The sequence below is a fragment of the Botryllus schlosseri genome, chromosome 12 (genome assembly GCF_051294905.1).
Source record: "Botryllus schlosseri isolate E-star chromosome 12, Bs_hap1, whole genome shotgun sequence".
In the NCBI taxonomy this organism is placed as follows: domain Eukaryota; kingdom Metazoa; phylum Chordata; class Ascidiacea; order Stolidobranchia; family Styelidae; genus Botryllus; species Botryllus schlosseri.
The window spans coordinates 25,859,551-25,866,542 of record NC_137247.1 but is presented as its reverse complement, the minus strand read 5'-3'; the positions used below and the strand labels follow the sequence as shown (position 1 = coordinate 25,866,542).

Here is a 6,992-nt window from a genome sequence, read left to right as displayed (position 1 = left end):
AATTTCATGGCCGGCTGCAATATATCAAGTTAGTATTAATGATAAGTACTGTACGTGGTCCAATCGTGGTCAAATGCATGATCAATTATGTTCTATTATGGGCGTACAGTAAATAGAACTAGGTAAGAGCGAGAATTTAGCTCAGTTTATATGCATTTTCACCCGAAATACCGGACGAATAGCGATACAATGAAACGATAGGAAGAAGATGAAACGATCTGGAATAGTCTCTATATATCAATTAAAAACACACAAAATGATGTAAAGAATGCATTAAAAAGGGGAATATCCGCCAAATGAAACAGAAAATAATGGTATAGAAAGCTAGAAGCGATGAAGACATCATCAAAACTGGTAACTGGTAAGTGTTGATTTGTATCTTTTTATTTATAGAAATAGACCTAAATATTCGGCTGACACTCGTCACAGCTAATCATATGCAACTGCATAGACTTGAAAAAAACAATATATACCAGATATCTGTCAGAAAATCCCTATAAGTTCCCCTAAAGCTGTGAAATTCACATGTCATTCTGTGGCCGGCCACAGAACAGCTCGGAGCTCGCTGTGGCCGGTGCTTCCCCCATTCTGATATTGATTTTCAACCGTAAGATGTGCAATATGCATTGCGCAGTTGCAATCGATTGTATAGTTTTATAGTTTTTGTAAATATGCAAACCTACGATTAAACAATATGATGATGATAATATCAATATCAATATTTGGTTAAACCATTGAAGGAAAGATCCCCTGCAAGGGAGCGGTGGAACCGAAATGAAGAAAGATTTCCTGCTGTGCCACTAACTATGCTACCAAGTGAAAGACTGCTCACTGTGTTTAGTACTATATACATCATCTATGGAAGACCACAGAAGTTCACTCTTTGGAGGAAGGGCCGAGAAATTGTGCTTCGTGAACTGTAATCTGCAACTGCTGGATTGGTGCTTTTGATACATTTTTATAGTTCCTTGATCATTTATTTCATGTTCAAGCATATCAATGGCTGTAAAGTTGTTGAAAGAAATGCTCTGGGGTGTTAAATATGGGCCTTGAGCTAGATTCCATATCTTTTGAATATCGGCTGAATATATCGGGGTTATCGGTGGAGGTACTGGATATCGGTCTTATCGGTATCGGCTCAGAAATCCAATATCGGTCGGGCTCTACACACAACCGACTTAAGAGGCAAGTTTTTTCAAGAAATTTTAACGAAACAAAAGGTCAGAACAGTCGTTTGAAATAAAAATTTCCGAAGTATTTCCATAATTTGTCCCAATGCAGGGAACAGCTTCTTGGAGGTACAGAACTTTATTATACAATTGAATAGTATATTCATATTGAAATGAACCCGAATATTTTCGGCTTACACTCGTCATAAATCGGACAATGATATACCTGCTCTTAAAGCTCGGCTGTCAGATTTTGTGCATTCTTATTATGGATGCCCTATCGACAAGGCTGATTTTTTGATGAACAAGGAGTGTTTCGTTGCTATCAAGGCATTACGCTCCAACCCTGAAATTCATATCATCAGTTATATTGGCATGCAGCCTTGTCTTGTTAATGAGCAATTGTTCATGGTCGAAAATGTTTGCTCGTAAATATATATGTGAACCAGAACAGAACAAGTTGTTTCATGACAGTCTTTCTCTGGTTGGAAAACTTGTATCCGTTCTCTGGAGCATAAAATTTGTCTATACTTTTAGATTAGGATTTCACTTTGACGGTAGAAACTCTCTGCGGGCCGATCAAAATGCCGTCGCGGGCCGAATCCGGCCAGCGGTCCGTATGTTGGCCGTCCCTGCGCTAGATGCTGGACGTGATATGTTCATAAAATATGTGTTTCTTCATTTTGGTGCCATAAATGTTGCGATCACACCAAAAGTATCGTCAGAAGCGTTAGGTGGATGTGTTAATATTGCATTAGCCTCCACCTATCTTTGCTGAAATGGTTTTCGGCACTCCTCGTTCATATCAAAACGAAGACGCGGATTTTCAAGACACGACCACGTACTTCAAGAAATACAGCAGCAAAATTAGCTTTGAAATAATAAAAGTCCACCAATTTCTACATAAATAGTATGATGTTATCTTCAAGAAAAATCATTATTTTGCTGTTTATCACAAGCCTACAGTTCATATTTGCACAAGACAGATGAAGGTTGCACCAAAATAGAGCTAAAATTGAACTAAAACTTGACGGGGTCCGCGAAGCCAAAAAGGTTGAGAACCACTGCTCTGGAGGTTATGTAACACTTAACTTCAAACATTGCAGATTAAAACACAAAATAAAATCAGGAGCAATGTGACTTCTAGGAAATCTGATATGCCAAGTGACAATCATGTTTGAAAAATCACGCGCATTGTGCAGTTCCACTAGCCCAGGGGTGGGCAAACTACGGCCCGTAACACCGTTCTGTGCGGCCCGCCAGAGTCTGAAGAAACTTATCAAAAATATTGATAAAATGCGCACTAAAAATCGCATTAATGCAGGGACTTGAGTAAACTTCTTCTTAGTATATTTCATCATGATAATTCTATGGCAGTGGTTCTCAAACTGGGGGCGTGAAAGCATCTGAACGGGGCGCGAAGCTGAGCTCAACTGAAAAGTTTTTCGCGCTCTGCGCGATTTACATTCAATTCGTAGTTATTGATCTCTAATTAGTCTGAATTACATATTTAGAAATCTCTCATCCACAGTCGTCACCTTCTCACGCCATCAAACTATCCATTAGGTTTGCTAGCGCCCTCGTTGCATTTTGTGATATTACGGTAAGGGGGCGCGAAATCTTTCACCGTCATATAAGGGGGGGGGGGCGTGTCCACTGTTCTAAGGTAATTACTTCCTATAATATTTTTTATGTTTAATTTCTGGCGCGACAGCCCGATTTCAAGACCCACGCAGTTTAAAATGTTTCAACTGCTAAACATCACAGAAATCCTAAACGCGATAGACATAATTCGGATCAAGAGTGTGATTTTAGATTGGCCACTCCAGTTTTAATTATTTCAGTGATGTGCTTATACAAAACGATTCTCGTGTGTTTTAGGTAGATTCGTTCTCTGAATGCGTAGAATTGGGTATTTATATTTTATCTACACACAGTAGAAGCGTATTTGAAGCTAACATGGTTATGATGCTGTCAGCATTGTGTGTCCTGGAACTGAACCAAAACTGGAATTAGTAAATCTATGAACAGATCGCTGCTCCCATATTTAAATTTCAGTCCTCTTCTAAGAATCGGGACAACCGACTTTCATCTCTATAGTTTTGACAAATTGGTTATTGAGGTCGACCAGCCTATGAAATCTCGCCACTGTTTCTGACGCGTGTACGATATCATCAAAACATTGTTCGGTTTGTTATAAGCAAATGTATTATCTCCATGTCCTCACTACATAATCAAATACCAATATTGCGTTTTGGTTTATAATCCCAAGTTTATATAGTGCGGCCCGCGAATGCATTCAGATGTTGAATGCGGCCCGCGAGCTGAAAAGTTTGCCCACCCCTGCACTAGCCGTTTGTAAAAGTTTTTGGAAGATGTATATTTTGAGACACCAACTTGATGACGACGCGTGTGCCAATTTTTTGGAACCCACTGCCGTGAGACTTTCCATAAATGTTCTCCGCATACTGAATGATATATGCTAATTCATGCAAGAATGTGTAGAGAAGATGTGTCGCTGCAAGATTCCGAGAACACAGTGAGAAAACATAGGAAACTGATGAGTGAATCCCTTTACGGTGGCTATCTATATTTTGTCAGTATTCATCCAAAGACAGAATCCCCACCGAAATAGCAAATAGCATATTCACTTGGCAATGAAAACGTCGGTGTCATCCTTCGTGCAGCCTCGTAAAGTTCGGTAACACGACTGTCTGCTGACAGTCTGGATTTCTTTGTATTCCTCACGTATCGCGAGGGCGTCGTCACCGACCGTACTACCTTTTTCAGGCAAAGGTCGCATATCCATTTTGAATGGATGACATTGCCTGAAACACAGCGAAAAGGATACCAGTATTTGCATCTCGTACATTTCACTATCATCAATTTTCCTGTACGTGTAATATATTCGAAAGCGACAAGATGTTGAAGACGTTGCATTTCTATCATTCACTGTCCAGGTGGCTGTTTTGAATAACATACCAGTGTCAACGTTTTCCAGCGATTGCACTAAAAGCATTTCTTGAATAACGTTGCTGAAAATTCATGGTTGTTCGGCATATGCCTGCGCAGCAGCTCGCGGCATTAGGAATTGCAAATAGGCCACATTCATTCCCTCGCTCTTGAACTTTTGCAATTTCAATACCGGCAATATGTTCACCCTCCTGAAGCTGATGCGCCGCTTCATCCGGTTTAGTTTCATATGATACAAATCCTTTAGCATTTTATGATCATTTTGTGTCACCATAGAGTCATACACCATGGTATTCCACATGATGAAAAAACGATTGGGAATCGTAACCCAGTGTGCCTGAAGTTATCATTTGTACAACGAAACCCGATTGTACGATAGTATCCCGTGGCAGAAGCAGTGATGGCGTCCCGTAAGCCTCCTATGTACGGAGGTTTTTTCTTCATCAATTGTATTGACATATTTACATGCCTGTCGGACAGCCATCCATCACCTGACGGTGTGTCGGTCATCTGCGGTTAAATCCAATTCCTCCGGCCAAGTGTCAGGATCGACCTCTTTGTTAACATTGTCTTCGCCACTAGAACCAATATTTCTTGAAACGACAGGAGATCCCACATCAGGCAAATCGACACTGACTACAGCTGTAGCTCCAATATTCGAAAGAAGACTATCTCTCGTCCTGGTCAGTAGACCAGGAGAAGTGTCTCGCTCGCAGTCTTCCAGTCTCGTTGTAATAAATGTCCATGTCCATACACTGAGCTATATATGTAATAAATGTCCATTAGGCTTGTCCAAAATTTGTTGGAAAATCTTAAAAAATACCCTGTGATTGTGTCTCGTTCTATAGATTATTGATAAAAAAAACAATGAGCCTGAAAGCAGCTTACAGGAAAGCCGTTAAGATTTCGGGCAAAGCCTTTGAAAGTAGCTGCTGAAGAATGGGCGTGCCGCCGACCATAGAGCGGCGAGAAGACTAGTAATCACATAACCACGGCTCTTGATTGGCTAATCGCCTATGCTTCAATGATCACGACAGCAGCAGCTTGCTGACTAGGTGTTCAATGACTCTGCTACCGGCGGGGATTCTGAAAGTGCATTGTTGGTAGGTTCGCAGATGATGATTTAAGATTAATTCAGGACATGTTGAGGTACGAAATGCATGATGAACAAACAACAGCTGCTTCACAAAAACCTTTACAGCATCACTGCTTTATTGTGAAGGAAGCGGCTGTAGCCTAGATGCCGTGTTTTCATCGAGGAAATGCAAAGGCGCCTGCAAGTGGTGAACGAATTCCCCGTTTCAGAAGGGATCCTTCATATTGGCCGAACTGCTTGTACTCGATCATGGACAGAATACAGACAGATTATTACAGATATTGATGATGAACATTACATAGCTGATATGGTAACATGGATTTCTGCTGGTAGTCTGGTCTGGTCGTTTCATATAGCTGCGACGAAATGTTCTGCTGTCACTTTACCATGACCTATTTATTACAATTGTGGCTGATCTGGACATGTCTGGCTGTTATGCTTAATCTGTTATTCGCTTACCGGTGGAAAGTTCTGGGGAATCTATCGACGCTTTGCCATCGACTCTTCATCACTACTGCCGTCACGATTACTTCTTGCACACGACTCATAGGATAACTCCTTCCGCCTTTTACTGCACCCATAGGCACAGCAAAGACTGCCACTACCACCTGATGAACGGATTATCTTCGACATGTCGAATTACACAGAATACCAATATACGGACACGATATATTAGGCTGAAAAAAATCCTGAATGTTAGAATAATTAATCATTTAAAGCTCTATACGCACAAAATACCACTGACCCAATACGAAACAAATATATTTAAACACTTATCGCTTTTCCATAAGCCACTGTACTAAATCACTTGACCCTGTACCCGCAATGCATCTGCCAATCGGGACGACGCAAATCTGCTTAGCCGGAGATTGCAGTAGTTCGGGGCTTGTGTCCATATCTTTGTTGACCGGAAATCTGGCCTTGACTGCAGAATTCAATTCATTATTGTAGTAGCCCATATTTGACCTGAAGAGGTATACATGATTGACTGGAATCATTTGATTTAGAAAACTATCAACACCGAGCGAGACAGTAATGCGTCCGGCTTCTCTATCGGTAGGTCGTGGGTTCGATCCCCAGCCGGGTCAGACCAAAGACTCGAAAACTGGTATCCGCGGCTATCCTGCTAGGCGCTCAGCAATCACGGATAGCACGGAGTAGAAAAACGGGTGTGCACTAGATCAGTGGTTCTCAACCGCCGGTCCGCGGCCGCATTCTTGCCGGTCCGCGAGACATTTTTTATCTTAATCGCAAAATGCAAGCTGATGAAACAATAACTTCATACTGTTAGTTGATGCTTTTCAACTGACTCACATCAGTAGCCAACGCCTCGAATGAGGGGAATCAATTTCGATATTCTCGTAGTATACCCTGCGTAACGTAGTAATGAATATATACAACTACAAAACAGCGACGTGCGGTAATTATCAATTCCGTCTTGGGAGTCAGTATGACAGTCAGTATGACAAACACAATCGCCGCAGAAACGATAGTTCCGGCCGTCGCGTCAGATATCCTATTACTACACAGCACATGGCAATCACTACATTTCACACGAATAAATTGAAATCTTTAACATCGATGTTTTGGTCTTGGTCTTCTCAGATCATCTTATATAATTCCCCTCCTTCCCCTCCTAATTATCAAAGCGTAAAAGCATTTTACTATAAGAGAAGATTTAATAAATCCATGCCTGTTAGCAGCTGCAAAAGAGGTTTTGGGTATGGAACTAGCTAACAAACTTAAAGCCATGC

The 6,992-nt window shown here is 41.2% G+C and overlaps 2 protein-coding genes across 3 annotated transcripts in view; one reads left to right on the top strand and one right to left on the bottom strand.

The window, feature by feature from the left end:
* The window catches only part of LOC145452817 (kynurenine--oxoglutarate transaminase 3-like), a 151,520-nt gene that overhangs the window by 45,705 nt on the left and 98,823 nt on the right, over positions 1-6,992 (bottom strand). The gene's annotated exons all lie outside the window — the stretch shown is intronic.
* LOC145452822 (uncharacterized) overlaps positions 1-6,992 on the top strand; it is a 345,136-nt gene that overhangs the window by 309,463 nt on the left and 28,681 nt on the right. The window lies entirely within an intron of this gene.